The sequence below is a fragment of the Chelonoidis abingdonii genome, chromosome 10 (genome assembly GCF_003597395.2).
Source record: "Chelonoidis abingdonii isolate Lonesome George chromosome 10, CheloAbing_2.0, whole genome shotgun sequence".
Taxonomy (NCBI): domain Eukaryota; kingdom Metazoa; phylum Chordata; order Testudines; family Testudinidae; genus Chelonoidis; species Chelonoidis abingdonii.
This window is the reverse complement of record NC_133778.1, coordinates 23,991,026-24,012,679: the sequence shown is the minus strand read 5'-3', so window position 1 is coordinate 24,012,679 and position 21,654 is coordinate 23,991,026. Positions and strand designations below refer to the sequence as shown.

Genomic DNA, 21,654 nt, shown 5'->3' with positions numbered 1-21,654 from the left:
CCCTGGCAAAGAAGGAAATTAGGTTGGTTTGCTATGATTTGTTCTTGATAAATCCATTCTGGTTACTTTTATAACCTTATCTTCCAGGTGCTTACAAACTGATTGTTTAATATTGTTTCGGTATCTTTCCAGATATCAAAATTAGGCTGACTGAGCTATAATTCCCCAGGTCCTCTTTGTTCCCCTTTTTAAGGACAGGTACTATGTTTGTCCTTTTTCAGTCCTCTGGGACCTCACCTGGTCCTCCATGAGTTCTCAAAGATAACTGTTACCAATTCCAAAATAAAGCAATCTAGTTCCCTAAGTACCCTAGATGAATTTTATCAGGCCCTGCTGATTTGAATATATCTAAATATAATATTTTTAAACTGTTCTTTCCCTATTCTGACATATGTTCCCTGTTCTTTTTTTGTTAGTACTAACTGTGTTGAGTAGCTGGTCACCGTTATTGAAAACTAAAGCAAAATAGGCATTAAACGCCTCAGTCTTCTTGATGTCAGTTATTAGATCTCTTTCCCCACTAAGTAGAGGACCTACACCTTCCTACATCTTTCTCTCGCTCCTAATGCATTTCTAGAGCCCATTTTATTGCCTTGTGTGTCTCTGGCTAGGTGTAATTCTTTATGCCTCAGCCTTTCTGATCTTGTCCCCATACACTCAGCGCTATATTTTTGTACTTCTCCTTTGCAATTTGTCCACGTTTCCACTTTTTGTAGGATTCCTTTTTGATTTTCAGGTCATTAAAGAGCTCCTGATGGAGCCATGTTGGCCTCTTAGTATCGTTCCTCTCTTTCCTTTGCATCAGGATAGTTTTCTGTTGTACCTTTAATATGGTCTCCTTGACACAAAGCCAACTCTCCTTTTCTCTTAGATTATCTTGTACTATGATATGCCCAGCATTATATCGGAATTGGGTAATTTAGAGTAACTTGACTGTAATAATAGGGTCACTTTGATTATTTTTATCCTTTATCTAATAATCAAAGTGACCCTATTATTACAGCCAAATTACTATAATTACTCAATTCCCGTTACATAATTACAGTAGTCCTGCAACAAAAAAACAACATTAGATTTGGAAAAACATCCCTCCACTAGGTCCCTTAGTAATAGGCTTAGGTTTTGTTTGTCTTTCTTAAATCCTGACACCCTAATAATGTGTAGGATGCTGTCTTGCTGGCACTTTATTAACAATTCTACTCCACATCATCATGTATGCAGAAATCTTGCATGACAATACAAACAAACAAACAGAGCTGCCAGCATCACATACTTAGAGAGGAGGTGGAACTCTAAGAATACTAGTCACTGGACAAAGCAGTAAAATTGTGGAAATAACCTGTAAGATTAGTTCAGAAAATGCCTTCTAAGCACAGGGATGGTCAGAGCCAGGGTTTTAATTTAGTCCAATATTTTTCAAGGGTTTAATATGTTACTGTTTATCACAAATTTAAGAAACATTTAAACAATAGAAAGATGGAAAGAGAGGTCTGATTCTGCAGTTTACTACAATCTTGAATTATCCAGGAACCCTTCCACAACATAGTGCATAGACACAAACTCAAATAGCAATTAGCTATCCTTACCATTAGCACTAAGAGTAAGATGAATGACAGTTCAGGCCTGCTACAGAAATATAGCAGCATAAGGTATGCTGACTAGTTAGATCATTCATTTTAAGACCTCTTCAGTTACAACTTCTTTCCTAATAGTCTGCTACAGACCAAATCACATCAGTAATGCCAATTGCTGTTTAGAAATCAATAACGATTTAAAAATAAGGCTGCTGAAAATGGCTGAGCAAGCTTCCAACACTGACCCAAAACAGATTTTAATTTATAAAATAAAAATGAATGTTGTATCTGCTAGTCTGATACGTTGGTTCAAGTCCAGATGTCATAATCCTGGATCATCACTTTGCTATTAATGTTAGGTATTTCCAGTAACTTTACACATTATGTCTTTCTGGTACTGACTGTGGGGAAGAGAAAGGAGAATATTTGCTAATGGTATCAATGCAATAAATAAAATAAAAATCCTGTTCCTCCATAAAGAGAGACAGGAACAGGCTAATATCTCTAACTGTCACACCATCAGATGCTGTATCTTGCGGAGTTTCAGGGAATGGAAATAGAATTTCATATTTTAAAAAGTTACATTAAGGACACATCAAATACTTCCCCAATCTCTTTGACAGTAAGTTTATCAGAGCGAAATTTCTTTGCAACTGCAGGAAGCAATAGCTCTATAGATACACTGAGCATAATTCTGAACTGAAAGCAGATGTTCTCGGTTTTTGCCAGGTATGTCAATAAGCCTTATGATCTGACCATCTGTGTTCTCTCTAACACACACACTTTAATGAAACTGTCTCTAAAATTATTACCCTCCTTCCCTGGCAACACATACCTTTGTTAAAAGTAGAAGTGAATTCACAGCCTTAGCAAAGCCAATCTATGCTGCAGTGTAAAATCTATCTCATCATTATGATGATCTATTTTCCCTACTGTCATATATCAGGGTTACAATTCCTGATGTGACTGGCGGTAAAAGAATCAGGAAAGAAATCTGGCAGAGTTCCAAAAGAGTCTTAAAGCAGGGCTGGGCAGGGGGTTGATGTGCAGGAGGGGGTGAGGGCTATAGGTGGCACTTACCTTGAGGGGCTCCCTGGACGCAGACAAATGTCCCTTCCTTGGCTCCTAGGCGGAGACGTGGCCAAGTGGCTCTGTGCCTTCCCTCTGTCCACAAGTGCCATCCTGGCAGCTCCCATTGGCCGCAGTTTCTGGCCAACGGGAGCTGCAGAGCCGGCACTTGTGGCAGACGCAGCACACGGAGCCCCTAGCCAAGCCTCCACTGAGGAACTTTTCGCCGCTTCTAGGGAGCTGCGCAGAGCCAGGTAAGGAGTGTGCCAGCCCCCCAGCAGCAGCGGGGATCCTGGGCTCCTTCACACACACAGAGAACCCACAGCACCCCCAGGCTACCCCTTTCCTGCCCTCCCAAGAACCCAAAATTTAGTCAGGAGTATATAGTACAAGTCATAGACAGGTCATGGGCTATGAATTTTTGTTTACTGCCCATGATTTTTACTAAAAATACTCATGACTAGAATGTAGCCTTAATTATAATAGACTCTGAATTCTTCTGGTGCAAAGGGAAAGCACTAACCTAACAAGCCATTCCTTAGCTCAACAGCTGTGACTATTTACTTTGGAGTAAATATATACCGGATATTGGCACAAATATCCAGTGACATGTAATACAAGAATCAATAGTTTTCATGGCACCAAAAGTTAAAGTATGAACATTCCATGATAAGTCAATAAACGAAATTACAAATTTCAACAGCAATTCAAGAAGATAGCTAATCATGCAGGCCCTAAACCAGGCCCAGCAGCAGTACCCATCTACTATGTGTGAGCAGTCATATATGAGACATGCTCAGTCTGGCACTATCTTCATGAAACAAGGAGCACTGTTGGCATCTGCTGCTGTTCTACCAAAGCCTAACATTGACCAGCAGGAATAAAGAGGGTAGGTTACACATAAAACAAAAAAAATCAATCGACAATTAGAATGTGTTAATAGCACATAATAATAAAAAAAGATTATGCAAAGGGAAAAGCCTGGTAAATAAAAGATGGGAACCATCACATCAGGGCTGGATTTACACCTTACACGCCCCTAGCCACAGCACCTTCAGTGCACACACACACACACCCCCACCTACAGCTGACCTTCGTGTTTTCCGTAAAAGAAATGAAATGAAAAGAAAAGAAAAGAAAAGAAATATAAACATTGCCTCCCCGGAAAGGCACAAGACCCTCTGCCATGTATGGTGCTCCCAGTCCGACCCGGGGCGCAGCCCACCTGCCACAGGCAAGGCACAAGGAGGAGATTGTACCTCTCCCCACGTGAGCAGTTCCCAGGTGTCTTCCGTCCATCCTACAGCCCAGCAGGGCAGACACACTCAGGCTCTGCTTGTGCAACTGTGCAGCCTAGCATGAGGCAGAGATGTGGCCAAGATTTGGAAAGGGGTGGGATGCTCTCAGCACCTTCAGCAGCCAACCAGCGCAGCCGCAGCTCTTAGCGCCCCCAGATGGGCTGACTCCAACGCCCCCACATGCTGGGCAGCCAGCAACCCACGCCAGGAGCCCAGACACCCGCAGAGGAGATGTATGTATTAACGTTTTAATTTTTAAACACACTTAACTTTTAGACACCCCTAGAATGCCAGCACCCCTAGGTGCGTGCCTAATGCCTAATTGGAAATCCAGTCCTGCACCCCATCATAGATCCATCAGAGAACCTTCAGCAGGTTTAGTGAACTATTCCATACAAATTAATTATTATGTTACCAGCATTCCAGAAAAAGCAAGCAGACTTGCATGTGCAGTTCTCCATTTCAATTTTCATATAGCTAACTAGCTCAAACAACAGAGACTACAGACAGCAGAGGGCATCACATCTGACGACAACAAAGCCCTGGCTTCCATGCAACACAAATATATCCTAAGAAAAGCTAACGGACCCGCCTGACAGAAGATGTTACCCAAGCAAATCATACTATCTGCACCAGTTGATCGCAAGTACATTTTAACCCACATCCAGACACAAATAGGCTAAGAAATGTGTGGAGATTTTTAAAAAATTATATAAATACTTGTAATTCTTTTAAACCCTCAGGGTAGCACATTCTGTTACCTATACATAGGACTATTGATGTGATTTAATTAAACAATGTATAACATGACAGAAAATCAGGGCCGCCCGGGGGGGGAGTGGAAGGGCATGGGGCAATTTGCCCCAGGCCCCGCAGGGGCCCCTCCGAGAGTCTTCAGCAACCCCCATGAGAGAGTCTTCAGCAACAGGTCCTTCAGTGCCGCCGAACACACCCAGAGCGAGTGAAGGATCCGCTGCCAAAGATCCGGAGCGGAAGCAGCTTCGGCGGTGAGGGCTTCTTCCACTCCGCGTCTTCGGCAGCAATTTGGCAGCAGGGACTCCTTCTGCTCCGGGAGCCGCCACCGAAGGACCCCTGCCACTGAAGGCCCCAGGCCCACTAAATACTTTGGATGGCCGTGCAGAAAATAATTTCTGGGCGATTATAGATTGCCACAGATGGTGTCATGTGGCAGCACAACAAAGGTCAAGTGACTTTAATAATATTAGATCTGAAATTTCCGACAGATACACTGCTTGGAGTGCCTTAATGCTTCTAAAAATAGAATCTGTACATAAACATGAGGTAGCGTTGCCAGGCATCCGGTTGTCGATGGCTACACCCAGTCGAAAAGGGATCCTGGCGGCTCTGGTCTGCAGGGCTGACCAGGCCATTAAAAATCCAGTTAGTGGCACAGAGAGGCTAAGGCAGATTTCCTGCCTGCCCTGGCTCTGCACAACTCCGAAAACAGATGGCATTTCCCTCCAGCTCCTAGGTGGAGGTGTGACCACAGGGGCTCCACAGCTTCCACTGGCCAGGAATCGTGGCCAATGGGAGCTGCAAGGGTGGCACCTGCGCACGGGGGCAACGGTGGCTGTGCTTCTGCCTAGGAGCTGGAGAAAAATGCTGGCCGCTTCCAGGAGCAATCTGAGGTAAGCGCCACCGGAGCTCACACCCCACATCCCTCCCACACCCCAACCCCCGCCTCAGCCCTGAACCCCCTCCCACATCCAAACTCCCTCCCAGAACCCTCCCCCCCATACACAGCCCAACTCCCTGCCCCTGACCCAACCCGGAGACCCATCCCACACTCGGAACCTCTCACTTCTCGCCACACCCACAACCCTCACTCCCTAACCCTCTGCTCAGTGAAAATGAGTGAGTGAATGAGGGTGTGGGAGAGAATGACAGAAGTAGGGAGATGAAGTGAGAGGGGGCAGTTTTCTGCAATCGGAAAGTTGGCAACCTTAACATAAGGAAAACAGTTAACCTGTACATTTATTGGCCATTTTACCTAAGCGGACGACACCAACCAACCAGCAAGTTCCAACTTTGTCAGAAGTTCTTCAACTCATTAAAATAATATAGGTTTTTAAAAGGAAGTTTAAGTATACAGATGAGCATAAACAGAACATACTGGGACGAATCCAAAGCCCTCTGAAGTTGACAGGAATCTTTCCATTGAATTCAATGAGCTTTGGATCAGGCCCATACAAAATGATATACACTTGCACAGCCATAAGGATCCCGACTAGTCGAGTCACCCTCTGGTGTAAACAGATTTCTTTCAAATGTTATAGTATCATTTTCATGACGACAAAAGTAGTCAGCAGATATGTCTTTCCTTTACATTTCTTAAATCACGAACCACATAAAAACTATGAAAAACATTTCCTATAGCCAATTATCTTTGACTTCTCTTTAGACATCTCCCTGATTTTCATTTTCAAGCTTTTACACCTTCAACATAGTGTATCCCACGATTAACACTAGACTGTTCTCAAAACAAGCATGAGAGACTAAGTCTGTATGGTCTTAAAAAGACCTTCCATTATTCATGGTCATTTATAAGGCTGTTTAAGCAGAAGGCATTATTATTTCTGAATATTCAAACAAAAATTCAATTATAATAGACAATTATTCTGTTCAAACATGAAAACAGAAAGCAAATACAATACTGGAAATGTTTATCTTTATCTCTGACAATACTGTTTTATAAAAAGTATGTATATTTTTATCTATGATTAGTGACAAATCTTGTTTGCCTTTTCCTCTCAATACGGTGTAGGATTTATGAACCACATTTTTAGGGAGTGGGGGACTGGCTAGAGAGAAACTATGTGCATAATGAGATTCCTGGGCATAAGACTCTCATCCATTTATTCTGGACTTTTTATGTGAACATCAGAACTAAAAATGGGCTTTCAGTTTTAAAGCAGGCAATCCACAAGTATCTGAGTGTGGACATGCTCTCCCTCCTCTCCTGCTTGCTCCAAGAATCTCTGGCAAAGCATGTGCCAACAGAATCCTTACTTGCCCATGACATTTTTTCATATCACAGTAATCAAAACCTAAATCAAAATTTTCCTCCCAACACCTTCATTATAAATAGCCTTCTAACGCTTTTCTCACCTCTGCCACACAGCAGTAGTCATTATAGCTATACTGATCAATGCCTCAGATGGTACGTAGCCTTATCTGAGATGGCAGTGTCACTCCAAAGAACAAGAGAGTCATGCACAGTTTAATTTCTGATATTCCTCTCTTTTTGTTGTGATTAATTGGTATAATAATTTCTAGTGCTGCTGCCACAGCACATCACAGTAGTAAAAAAGTTAATATTTAATGGTAGTTGATGTTACCAATAATTTGACATCTTTTGTACCTATCACTAGGACACTGGAGTTTTATTCAAAGACAAGCAATTGTGTAACAGAATCCTGCCATGAATACTATTATCCACAGCCATGTTTTATTTAAGAGGCAGGTTGTCCCACTCCCAACAAACTGATAATTGTATTAGCAAGCTGCTTGTTAATTTGTGCTTTTTGTGTGTATTCACTGAATCAAATGGATAAATTTACCTTGTGAGTTATAACTGGATTTTTAGAAAAGCATAATATTCATAATGATTCACTAAATACTGCATAATTACAAAAGACTTTGAATTTAAAAATTAAAAAAGTGAACATGCCATTAATAGGATTAGGCGATTCATAACCTATTGCCTAATAAAGAAAGCTTGACAAGGAACAAAAACAGAACACTCCAAGTATGACATTTTAAAGCAGTGAATCCATTACAGTATAGGAATATGTTCTAGTAGGAGACATTTGTTTAAAAAACACAGTGGGATCAAGTGTTTCCCTTTTGGATAAAATTAACAAAAAAGTAAACACAGCAACTGAAAAAGTCTGAACGAACACTTCAGGGACATTCACATTAGAACATGAGTCGTTTCCTACAATGCAAAGACTAGAGGGGGCAGTTGGGCTGCAGAGAATAATTTGGAGGGCCCTTTGCTAAGACTATTTCATACAGCTTTTTACCACCACGTCTTATTTATATTATTGAGCACTCTCCACCCGTATTAAATTTATCCAGATTGATCAAGATGACCACCTAAACCAGCACAAGAGACAAAGGCCCATGTTATTATTTTCAAGGTATATATCTGAATAAAGCACAGATCAGGGAGTCTGTCCTTATTGCCTCTATTTTCTCAACTAGTATAAAAGTATTTCCTCCCCTGCACCTCCTAACAGCTTGCAGGCTGTTAAGGTGCAATGGTGTGAGAGAGAGGGGGGGGGGGGGGGGAGACAAGGTTATTCTTTCAATGACCCTCAAATCTTATTGCATGAAACAGAGAATGTGAAATTTGTTTTTAAATTACTTACTTGGATTTAACTGCTGTCAAATATTTTGGTTCTTTTGAACAGACCATCAGCACTATAGTAAACAACAAAGCAGTGAGTCACTATGTTTAGACCAGGGCCAACGCTTGTATTTAGGCGGCTTAGGCAATTGCCTAGGGCACCAGCATTATTAGGGGGTGGCATTTTGCCAGAGGGGGCAGCAGGCGGCTCCGGTGGAGCTGCCGCAGTGGTGCCTGCGGAGGGTCCGCTGGTCCGCGGCTCCAGTGGAGCTGCCGCAGTCATCCCTGTGGACGGTTGGCTGCTCACGCGGCTGCGGAGGACCTCCCGCAGGACTGCAGAGCCGGGGGACCAGCGCACGGGGCGGCGAAATGGCCGTGCACCTAGGGCGCTCAAACCCCTAGCGCCGGTCCTGGTTTAGACCAGTCTCTCAATCAACAACTCTTTTCCTCAGTCCTTCTTGCCCCTAAAAACTGGAATACAATATAACTGTATCTAATGTGTTGGCCTTTGCTTGATAAGGAGGTGGGATCGTAGCCATAAAATGTCAATATTTTTGCCTAACTCTTACATCAAAGATGCTGCGGGTCCTTAACACATCAGATTATATAACTATACCCATTATATCACATGAATTATTTTGTATATTTTTAATTCTCCCCGCGCCGATTTGCCTCCTCTCAAAAGTAAATAATCTTACGGTATGTCTACACTTGACATTTCAAAGCGCTGCCACAGTAGCGCTTTGAAGTGTGAGTGTGGTCAGAGAGCCAGCGCTGGGAGAGAGCTCTCCCAGTGCTGCACGTAAACCACATCCTCTACGGGTGTAGCTTGCAGCGCTGGGAGCTGCACTCCCAGCACTGCGGCACTGATTACACTGAGGCTTTACAGAGCTGTATCTTGCAGCGCTCAGGAGGGTGTTTTTTCACACCCCTGAGCGCGAAAGTTGCAGCGCTGTAAAGTGCCAGTGTAGTCATACCCTCAGTCTTTTCACACTCTCTCCATGTGGAAGTGTTTCCATGTATCTAGATCACCAGAGGCTACTGAAAAGGTAAAATGCATAGAAGAGCTCACAGAAATTGCACTCTGTTCCTGAGACCCCACAGAGCTCTTAAAGTTGTTTGGGTTTTTTTTTTTTTTTTTAAACAAACTACTAATCATCCAACTTTTGCAAAAACAAACAGTCATCTAAATCACCATATCTCACTGAGTAATAAAGTAAAATTAAAAATTTAGTATTTCATACATCAATCTTTCAGAGATGGGACCTTCCAAAAAAAAAAAAAAAAAACCCTGAAAGTACTTCAGATTTTTCAAACTGTTCTCTCTCACAAAGAGCAACCCTCAGATAGAAGTATCCATGAAACATCAACTGGACTGGTTCACTGCCGGCAAGGTTAGCCAACGTTAACAGAAGACTAAGCACTATACCCCAATTATGGAAAGACTACCAGCTCTCCATAATAAACAGCTCATGTTCTATCTTTTGATCCCAATATTCTGTACAATTATTTCCCCAATCTATACTGAAGATTTTTTTTAAAAAGAAAAGATTTTGCAAAACATTTAAAAGTGTTGTATATCAGATTAAAATATGTTTTTCTAACTGGGTAAAATATGATGTTTTAAACAGCAGAAGTATATTTTCACCCTAGTCCAACATATGTAAGCTACAAATAACAGACCTTGATTTCTGCAACATTTTCTTTTTCTTCTTAGATCTATCTTTTCTCTGGGGTGCTCTCTTTTCCGTCAGACTGTTTTGTTTTTTTTTAAATGCAGATTAGCACAAATTTATATCTATGGTACTCACAGATGGGTCTTAACCCCCAGTTGAGAACCCCTGAGGTAGACCACTCAGGGGGTCACGAGGTTATTAAATGGGGGTTGTGAGCTGTCTGCCTCCACCCCAAACACCGCTTTGCATCCAGCATTTATAATGTTATTAAATACAGAAAAAAAAAAGTGTTTTTAATTTATAAGGGATGGTTGCACTCAAAAGCTTGCTATGTGAAAGGGGTCACCAGTACAAAAAAGTTTGCGAACTACTGGTCTACCTGTCCTAATAATGGGCAAGTCAAAACAGGTAACTGGGGAAGAAAAGGAAGGGGGAAAAAAAAAAGAAGAAAAAAAGAAAAAACCCAACAACTTTCCCTTCAAATCCTCCACCACAAGCCAAAGTTCAAAATAAAATTCCACTAGCTAGGACAGCTGTCAACAAATGTGTAAAGCACTCAGATTTCTGAAACTCTATGCTTATGAAAGTCTAATGAAACCCGTTTACTTTCAACATAGTTGTATGGTAATAAATTTAATTTTGCTCAGAATTCTTGACTGAATTTAAAAAAATTCTGCCAAAAAATAGTAAAATGAAAGAAAAACTAACATTTTATAGAGAAAGATTATTTTTTATATATCTGGACATACTGGGTTAATTTCTGCCCTGACATCCAGCCAGGCAACACAACTGACTTTTGAGACTGAAATGGGTAATATGTTGGGACAGAATCTAGCCCACTAGTTTTAAACGTGATTTACCCTAGTTTCTGGAATAGTTTCTCACCACCAACACTGGAACAGTAAAAACTTTGCCACCTTTCTCCACACTCAGACAGAGATTGCAGAAAAGCATGTGGTCAAGTTATACAACCAACTCCAATTATTTTATACTGCCGCTGTTTTTAATTATTGACAAAACAATTTCCCAGCAACTTTCCCCCGCTGCCCCCCCCCCCCTCAGAATTACAACCACAACACTTAACAATGAGGCTTTCCCATCTCAAAGTCTCCAAAGAGCAGAATTCATAATTACTTTTCCTTGAGAATGTGGAGAAGGGATGAAGGACAGGAAAAAAAATGACTTTTTCTCTTTTGTACACTCATGTATTTCCCCCTTAAAGGACAGTACCAGAAACAGATGCCAGCTGGTGAGTCCACATCAGCACACTTCAAATGAAGTTGCATTGCCAGGGAGTCAATGCAGAGCTGCAGGAAGTACTGACTCAATGGTGAATTGAAGCACAAGGCCTATATGTGGATCGTCTGTGCCCCACTTGGATCCTGTGGAATAACACCGGTATTGTGAGCCAGCCCCAATTCTTTCACAAGAGAGTTATGTCCTGAAAGAATTCTCAGGTGCTTCTGCCGAATAGGACAACCTAACCCCATGCAACATCAATAAGGTATCACTGGGGATAGCCTGATCACGAAAGGCAATGTTTCCTGAGTCCGGAAAAGATAAGTGAATTATGAAAAAGAAAGGAAAGAAAACAGATTTGCCCTGTGTACTCTAACATCCTCTATTTAAGACACCAAGGATATAATCTTGCCCCATTAAAGTCAGTGTGAATTTTGCAACTCAATTTAATAGGTCTAGGATTTCACTCCATGCCACTGTATAAACTATAACACTCCATCCTCATTCTCTCTCTGACACATTTACTTTTAAAGGCCAGCTCCACTTGGGGATTGAGCCACTGAGATTCCCATAGACCAAGCGATGGTCTATACTACACAGATATAAGCTGTCGTATGTCAACCTATGTCAATGTATATACTACAGCAGGGGTAGGCAACCTATGGCACGGGTGCCGAAGGCGGCACGCAAGCCGATTTTCAGTGGCGCTCACACTGCCCAGGTCCTGGCCACCGGTCGGGGAGGCTCTGCATTTTAATTTAATTTTAAATGAAGCTTCTTAAACATTTTAAAAGCCTTATTTACTTTACATACAACAAATAGTTTAGTTATATATTATAGACTTATAGAAAGAGACCTTCTAAAAACATTCAAATGTATTACTGGCATGCGAAACCTTAAATTAGAGTGAATAAATAAAGACTCGGCATACCACTTCTGAAGGTCGTCGACGCCTGCACTACAACCTTCTCCCACCGACATAAGGGTATGTCTACACTTACTGTGGATTGATGCTGCAGTGATCGATCCACTGGGGGTCAATTTAGTGGGTCTAGTGAAGACCCGTTAAATCCGGGGTTCTCAAAATGGGTCAAAACCCCTCAGGGGGTCACAAGGTTATTACATGGGGGGTCATGAGCGGTCAACCTACACCCCAAACCCCGTTTGCCTCCAGCATTTATAATTGTGTTAAATATATTTAAAAGGGTGTTTAATTTATTGGGGGCAGGGTCACACTCAGAGGCTTGCGATGTGAAAGGGGCTTATGTTGCTGTAGTTAGGCTGAGACAATGTCCATATAGACCAGCAATGGGCAAACTGCAGTCCGAGAGCCACATGTGGCCTCTAAGGGTAATCTGATTGTGGGCCACCAGACATTTTGCAGGCATTGACCGCCCACAAGCACGGCCCCCGGAGCTCCCTGTGGCCGCGGTTCACCATTCCCAGCCAATGAGAGCTGCGGGAAGAAAAACTAAATATATTGTATCAAGCTGTTTAACAGTTTCATGCTTCACTGAATAATTTGATTTACACTGCAATCAAATCCTCCCATTTTTGCAATTTATTTGCCAAAAATTCAAGGACCAGAGAAAAAGGTTTAAATAATTCTTCTGTGACATTAATATTTCAAAAGCAACAGAGAGTCCTGTGGCACCTTATAGACTAACAGACGTATTGGAGCATAAGCTTTCATGGATGAATACCCACTTCGTCACCCACAAAAGTTTATGCTCCAATACTTCTGTTAGTCTATAAGGTGCCACAGAACTCTTTGTTGCTTTTTACAGATCCAAACTAACACGGCTACCCCTCTGATACTTGACACTAATATTTCAGAATCCTTATTTTATCATGCTCCTAAAACATTAGTCACATCCAGCTATCTAATTCTAGTTAAAAAAATTTCTAAGAGTAACAAAATTGACACGTAGGAGAAGAGACAGAAGCAACACACCAAGAAAAGTGTCTTTTTGCCTGTTTTTCCTGGAAATATTTAGCAATAAGTTCATAAACGGATTTCAGCTGTCACCATCAGTTAATATTGGCTTAACTGCAGAACTCACATTTGCATCCTGGAGGATGATCACACTTTTGAATAATTTGTATTAGTGAAGTTATCATCCTCATTGTTTCTATTCTTAATAATCTCTCAATGTTGTAGATTCAGTAAACTCATCTTCACCACAAACAAACCAACCTCTCCACAAACTCCTACCATACTGGAATTGCTTTATTGTATTTAAAATCATTTCAAGAAAATTATGGACCATTTACATAAATGTTTTCAATGCACTTCTATTTCTGTTCTACTACAGCTGTGTTTTAGAAGTCTCACTCTATTCTTTAGTAATAGCAGAATCTTATGAATTCCCTTCCTCTAGTCCAAGAGAAGAGTTGAATCTATGAAGCAAGACGAAATCAACAGTAATTTAATTTCACACTACACTAACAGTTCTATGGTTGGTAGGGTAGATGAGCATTTTATGCAGCAAATCATCTGTGGTTCGTCAGAAGTTTCTCTTTGGCTCAGTGCTTTCTCAGTAATTAAACAAATTTTACAGGAACACTACAATAATGAATTAGTTTTCCAGTGCTTCCATGATTTCTCTTTTGCAGTTTTTAAGAAGCAGGCACAGCATTTTTGTTAACATGCTTACAATACATGAGAGAATGGAAAACAGCATTTCCATGACATTTTTGTTCTCGTTACCATTTTTTTCTGGTCAGTCATTGCGTGGTCAATGACTGGCTTGGAAAATCCACCTCACCAGTTGTTTGCAGGACATTTTCCTGGTGAATATGGATGTGTGTCATGTAACTTCAACTGATGAGACTATGCATTAGAAATGATGTAAAGGCCAGTATTGGAGGGAGTATGCGAATGTGTACTAAACCTCTCAGCATTCCCAGTGGGAACTAGAGGTCTTCCACAAACTTGAGCAGAGTCAGAGTGATATGAATCTTTAAAGAAAAAAAACAAAACAAAACAAAAAAAAACAGCCCCATATTCTCTTTCCCATCTACATGATTCACGAGTACTAACTAAATAATAAAAAGATGGAGGTTAAGCTATAAACTATCAAGTTCTGCAGAATATGAGCTTCATCTAAAAAAAAAAAAAAAAAGTACTGTTTAAGATATGAAGTTCTATCTTCCTCTGCTTCTGCTCACAGCTGTCACAAACAGCAGCAGAGTGAAATTAACAGGATTCTGGTAATCTCAGATACTTTTCAGAACCCTATTGACAGCGTGAAATTGAAAAGAATCATGTCAATTTCATTCTGGTCCTGGTGGGGAAACCTAGGAGTCAGCCTGGCAGAATTCCATTTTTATATATAATTTTGACAGATGAAAAATAAATACTGATATTGTCTATTTAAATTTTCACCATTGCAGGAAGTTATGTGGGAATGTCAGACAACAGGGCAGGTCAGAATTATTTAATTTTAATGACAGTAGACACTGATTTCCAAAAAGTTAAAGCTTTATAACCATTAAAATATACAAAGTAAATAATACTTAACTCAAACTCGAATTAGTTCTCAAGCAGCATTTTTCTTATTTTGCCTACCTGTACGTTTCAATTATTAATGACAAATATTTGTGAGTGTCAGTCTGTGGGGAAATTGACATTTACCGATAAAAATCAGATCCTTCCAAAACTATCAGCAGAAGCAGCAGCATTGGCAGGTACTGGAGCTGTTCACAGATAGGAGAATATGAAAAATGAAATGCCTGACATGGGAGTAGAATATCAGAGACTTCCCACTTCTCCAGCAACCAGAAGCCTGAGGAAGGATATAGTACCCAATAGTCAGGAAACTAGAGTGTGAGCGAATAGAAAGAATGTGAGCAAATAATTTTGAAGCTATCAAAAGTGTACTAAGCTTGAGGCTGATATGAGTGATGGGGTCCCCAACCTGGGCTAAGGAACAACTCCCTGGGAGGCATCTCAGCAACCACTCCTTTTTAGCACTTGGGAATGAGGGAAAAGATTGGGGTTTTAAGAGGGGTGCTATTCCTGGATACTGCAATGGTGCACTCCTCTCCCTCATTCTTTCATATGACTCTTTAGCTTTTCTAGTAGATGTCTGCTAACTTTTCCAAGTCCTGAATTGAGCAGTATTGCCGATCTCTCAAGAGATCAAACACCATGAGTCAGACCCCTCAAACCACTGAGGGGTTGGGGTTGGTTATATTTTTTAAGATTATATTGTAGTTTTTTGGTCTGTCTTGATTTTTGAACTCCTCTGCCCATTCTGTGAGTGAGAGTAACTATCCCAAATGTATTGAGTAAGGTAATTCTGGCCCCTGCTGCAGGAGCTCTCACTCCCTCTGCCTGCCCTTTGCTTAGCAATTAATCCTGTCCTCCATCCCCCCACCCCACCCCCCGCCATCACTTCATCCCACTGGCCTCCACCCCTGCTCAGTCTGTCAATTCAGCTCCATCACACCCTCACCTCTGCTCATCCTAAGGTTCTTCACCCCCCTCTCCCAGGCCTTGGAGAGGGGAGGGGAATGCACTGCAGCAGGGTCCCCTTCTCCTTCCCTGGCTGGGGGGTGGGGTGGTCTGCTTCAGGGGTTCTTCATCCCCTTCTGCCCTATTCCAGACCAGGTGAGGAAGGGAGGCGGAAGAGGGAGCAGAGTTGAGCTGAGCTTTTGGGCTATTTGCTCCCTCCTCTCCATCTCGCCTCCTATGAGAAATGGCTGACAGAGAGGAGACTGCTGAACTCTGCAAGGAGGCCAGAGCTTCTCAGGCAATTGCAAGAGCACCAGCAGCCTCTGAAATTTCATCACTCGTGATAAAAACCACAAGAGCTGGCAATACTGATTACTGTACTTCATCTATGGCATACTACATCCCCTCACCTATAACATTGCCTACAATCCACTAAAATATGGCCTCATCCACATTTGCCTGAAAACCTAGCTTCAAACAGCATGCGCTCTGCTGCACGTAAATTCAGTTCTAGCCCTGTGTGGCTGGACACTGCTCACTGAGCCAAACTGTGCTGAACCACATTCTAGAGCAGAGCCCAGAATATAAACTAAAACTCAATTGCTGAACGCAGTAAAGAACAGCCCAGTCATATCCATGCTGGTCACTCAAATCACATTACAAGGTACAGTGCCAGTGATTCTTCTCTATAGCTAAACAGAGTTTCAAACAGGAATGCTTACCAGTAAAATAAAGTTCCTTATTATAAAAATCAGCTTTCCCACAACCATTAGCAATACAAGCAACAAAACCCACACACTTTCTTTCTTCATTCATTTTGGAAGAATTAAAGCAAGATTCCAGCACAAGGCCATCAGTGAGTCACTTTAGTCCTACCGCTGGTGTAGTTAATAATGTTAAAGAAAATAAGACAAACTGTTTTCACAAAGCCACAGAATATATAACCACATTTTATATTGCATTTAGCATATACTGCAAGATCCAGCTGCATTTAAACCCTTCATAAAAATGATGCATCCCAACTTCCTTCAAAGATGCTTTCTCGGTATATATAATTTGGGGGCGGGGGAGGACTGGGGGGGCTGTAATCATTTTGTTGACTGATTGAACTATATCACTGTAACATCTTGAATTTGTCACAGTATCATGGTCTTTTGTATTTCCAAGTATCCTTTGATTTAAGTGCTGACCTGAAATATTCTTGATTCAGGAACTAAATGAGATCAGGCACATTCAGGATGGGACGCTTGACCTTTAACGTCCTTGATTCTCAGCTATTTATATTTATACTTTAAAAATGTATTTCTTGACCACAGAAAAAGGGATCCATCTAGCTTTAAATCTGTTTTGTGCATTGGTGCCCTGTGCAGAAAGAAATCCTTACTCTGCATTGTTCTTAAATTATGCAGCCTTCCCTGCTGTGAGTAGTAAATCATTCATAAGTTAGCATTAGTGAATAGGCAATAAATTATTAATAGCAATGTGCTCTGAGACCTGTATGCACTGAGTGTGAAACATTTTGAAGACCAGGGACATATTCACATATTTTTCTGTTTAAATAACACATATGCAGGGAGTGGCATGGAACAGATTTAACCTCAGCAACAAGGGCAATTTAGTTGAAATGCAGCTAAATTGTCTTATTTCATTTCTGGGTTTTGAATTTTTCTGTAGTAAAATGGAAGAGTTGCATATATATAGGGAAATCAGTATACCTGAAGCCAAATTTTGGTTTTAATATTTGGGATATTATGTTCAAAAAAAGTAAATATATTTCACCACTGATACATTGTCATAGGAGGTTCTTACCTTTTCTTTTAGATTTTTGGTCTGGGCAACATTTATTATTCTGAGATGGGCATTAGAGAAACTAGGTCACTATACAACAGAAATAGTTGACATTAAGAGTCAAATCTTACAGTCCTTACTCAGGCAAAACATCCATTAAATGATGTACCTCGAATCAAATTCAATGGGAGTTTCACTTAAGGTAGTAAGAATTGCAGGATTTAGTACTAAATAAACAAACAAACAAACTAATGTACTGAAGAAGGCTCACAGAGGCTTAGAGAACTCCTGTTACAGTTCAGGCACAAAATGAAGTGAAGGTTGGAAGATTTCCCTCCATCTGATAGGAAACCCTTCTCTGGATGCAGGTAAATCATCCCTTCTGGACAAGACTTTTTTCTAGAATTCATAAATATACTTGTGAAAAACAAAGGTTTTGCCTTTGGAATGCAATAAACATCAATATATTCAAAGCACTTCCAGGGAGAAGGTAGCCCCTTACGAGTTCTTCACCCCGTCTACCTGTGATACTGTATGATTAAAGATGACCATTTATATCATTGATATTACCACTGTTTTACAATTGCAACAAATTTTGTACAAAATGTATCATGTAAGGTGTCAACAGAAAAGTTGGAATCTATTGAGTATAAGCAGCAGAGTGTCCTGTGGCACCTTGTAGACTAACAGACATATTGGAGCATGAGCTTTCATGGGTGAATACCCACTTCGTCGGATACATGAGAGTATCTATTGAGTATGATTATCCTGATTAAATCCATGCATCATCTTTATATCCAAAGTTATAAATATTGGCTAGGTATCTCCAGCTTGTGTTTTGCTCCTGGATAACACCCTCCAAACAGATTTTCATCAGAGCTAGATAACCATGTGTTGATGGCCCATTTAGGGCACACCACTCTCACTCATCCCACACAGTAGGTCTCCCTGCGGATGCCTCAGATAGCGAGGAGCCAATGGCCACCCCCTTTGTGATTCAGCAAAACATGTAAGGGCATGTGATATGCTCCTCTGACCCTGGACTCCATCTTGAGCCAGTAACTTTCCATATTCAGGGACTGTGGGTTTGGTTTGGAACAGTAAATTTCCACACACAGCAAGGGAAATAAAAGACCTCTGAGACTCCTCCATTTTACCTCTTTCCTGCTCCAATCCTCTGTACTGTGAATTTACAAGTATTTTGAACTATGGACTGAGAATTTTCCAACCTTTTGGAAGTTACTAGAGAGACTTTTGCAAGCTAGACCTTCAGTTACTCACAGGTAGAAGTGACACAACATTAAGAACAAGGAGTACTTGTGGCACCTTAGAGACTAACATTTATTTGGGCATAAGCTTTCATGGGCTAAAGTCCACTTCATCAGCCACTAAAGCTTATGCCCAAATAAATGTGTTAGTCTCTAAGGTGCCACAAGTACTCCTCCTCTTTGCTGATACAGACTAACACAGATACCACTCTGAAACCTAACAACATTGCCTCTGATGATCTACAAAGTAACTGTACTTTCATTACCACTTTGTATTTTTCTATATATTTGTATTAATTCTGATGTAATTACATTTTTTATAAGATCAGATTTATTGGGGGGGGGGGGGAAGCCATTGATTGGCTGACTTTGTATGAACTTAATGCTGACATGCCTTTTACTGACTATGTTTGTCAGTTTGGACAACAAAACTTGCTATTATATTTCCAAAATTGTTTCACCTTGAAACCTATGTCTGCATCCTCAGAGAATTTGTATCCATCACTAATAGAATTATGACACAGATTGAAGGGTGGGGGGATAAGACACAAATTCAGTTTCAATGCTGAATGGTTGCTATCTATTAAAAATTAAGTATCTTTTACTAACAATCTTTATTTGCAGAATATGTTCCCAGATTATTGCAAACAGAATACGTTTTCATTGTCTTACTGAACTGTAACTTTTCTTTCAAAGCTTGAATGGCAAAATGTTCTTTATGGGGGAGATATCACATTCTGAAAATGATACAATACTAAAAATTATAAACATCCCATTGTATATAAAATTCTTCCCACGTAGTCTATGTGAAAAACAAGGAGACCTTTTTAAAAATTCCTTTTGCCTAGGCCACTAAAGCATTCAAAGGCTCATAGCTCCTGCAGCTAGAGAACACCTTGTCATCTAAACCTCAGTCTCTAACAGATTAACAACTTTGCCAATGGTGTCCAATATGAATACAATCAGCATGAATGCTGGCACATCAAACAGAAGTTACCAGGAATATGGGTCAGTACTGAAGTTGCATTTTGCCTTACATTACACAGCACTACAAGTATTTAAGAGAAGGAACTTCAAAGCTAAGAAAGCACAAAGAAATAGGGAATTCTGCAGGGCTCTTAGTAAGACTGGTTGACAGCTGAATGGACCAACAGAACAATCTTCAAAATCGAGAATATAGTTTCTGCATGTAGTTCGTTGTGACTACAAAGAGTCACTGATAGCTTCTTAGCCAGTAAGCTTGAACTCAGACCATTTATACCAGCTGAGAATCTAGCCTTCAATGTTTTAAAGAAAGATCATAGTAGAAAACTAACTCTCAGATAGCTTAATACATTATTGTCTGACTGCCAGTCTCTGCTCAAGAGACTAACTCAGGACCAAATTCTGTCTGGATGCACACGCCATAGCTCTGGTAAGTCACTCTTAGCCCTCAGAATTTGCATGTATGGCTTCCATTCAGTAATTCATACTACAGGCCAAATTCTGACAGAGTGCTTGTTGCTATTATGATGTATTATTTTCATTGCAGTAGCGCCTAGAAGCCCCAGTCACAGACAAGGACCTCACAGTAGCAGGTACTGTGCAAATATATAATGTACGGTAAATATAATCCTAGCCCTAAAGAGCCTACAGTCCAAGACTGTTTATTATTTGAATTATAAGCAGTGTCTGCAGCACCCAAACAGGGTACAGAGCCCTTTTGTGCTGGATCCTGTGCACGCACGCACACGCACTCGCACAGTCCCTGCCCTGAAGAGCTTACACTCAGCATAGACAAGACAAAAAGAATGGGAAGGGGAATGATAGAAACCAGGCCTCCCAGTGCAGTGCCCTATCCACTAGCCGAGTAGTTCTCAAAACGTACTTGCTTGTGCCCCCCCTCCCCACGCCGCTTTGCGTCTGTAGTCGTTCATCCCCTCCCCCCAGTACATATACCACCACCCACCTCTGAAGGCAGCACCACGCCAGCAGCATAAGCACAGAAGGGTGGCAATATCACTTTTCACAGCAGACTTGGCACCCCAATGCCACCTTTACTTCTGCCTTGCTGCTGCCATCCCAGAGCTGACAGCCAGAATCTTATTGCCTCCCAGTGAGGTACTGGGGAGGAGGGAGGAGAGCCTGAGCCCAGGCTGCCTCATGGTGAGGGACTGAGGGTGGGAGGAGAAGGAGAGCCAGAGCCTGGCTCTGGCTGTCCCCTTTATCCCCACCTTTCAGGCATGCATGGCCCTTCTGCACAAGCCTTAACTACCCAGGATTTACAGCAAGAGCTCTTAAAAGAAATAAAAATAAAAAAGCAGCACACAGCTCACGCCTCCCTTGACACATTACCCACCCCATAATCTGAAAACCACTGTGCTAGACCATAGTACCTCATGGAATCATACACTTTAAGGTCAGAAGGCACCATCATGACCTCCTGCACATCGCAGGCCGTAGAACCTCACCCTCCCACTCCTGTAATCAGGGTTTAAATTTAGCCAGAGCTGTCTGGAGCAGAGCTCCAGTAAATGTTTTTCAAACCTGCACTCCAGCCTGATGCTATTGAATGATGTAAACCAGCAGTTCTCAACCAGGGGTCCGTGGGGGGGCCATGAGCCAGTTCTGGGGGGTCCAAAGGGCCTAGGATGACCATATGTCCCAATTTTATAGGGACAGTCCCAATATTTGGGGCTTTTTTTTTTTGTATGGGCTTCTATTACCCCCACCCCTACTGTCCCAATTATTCACCCTTCCCATCTGGTCACCTTAACAGGGCACCGTGGTTGAAGTCTGGACACCCAAGTCTCCCGCAGAGCAGAAGCCTCAAGCCCTGGTGCCCCCTAGTCTAGTCCACCCCACTCCTCAGCCCAATGCCTAGAGCCCCAAGTCAGTCACCAGAGGGCAATGTCAGCTTCTGTAAAATCTCT

The 21,654-nt window shown here is 41.5% G+C and overlaps 1 protein-coding gene across 2 annotated transcripts in view; it reads right to left on the bottom strand.

Moving 5' to 3' along the window:
- Positions 1–21,654, bottom strand: part of HECW2 (HECT, C2 and WW domain containing E3 ubiquitin protein ligase 2) — a 264,897-nt gene that overhangs the window by 219,837 nt on the left and 23,406 nt on the right. The gene's annotated exons all lie outside the window — the stretch shown is intronic.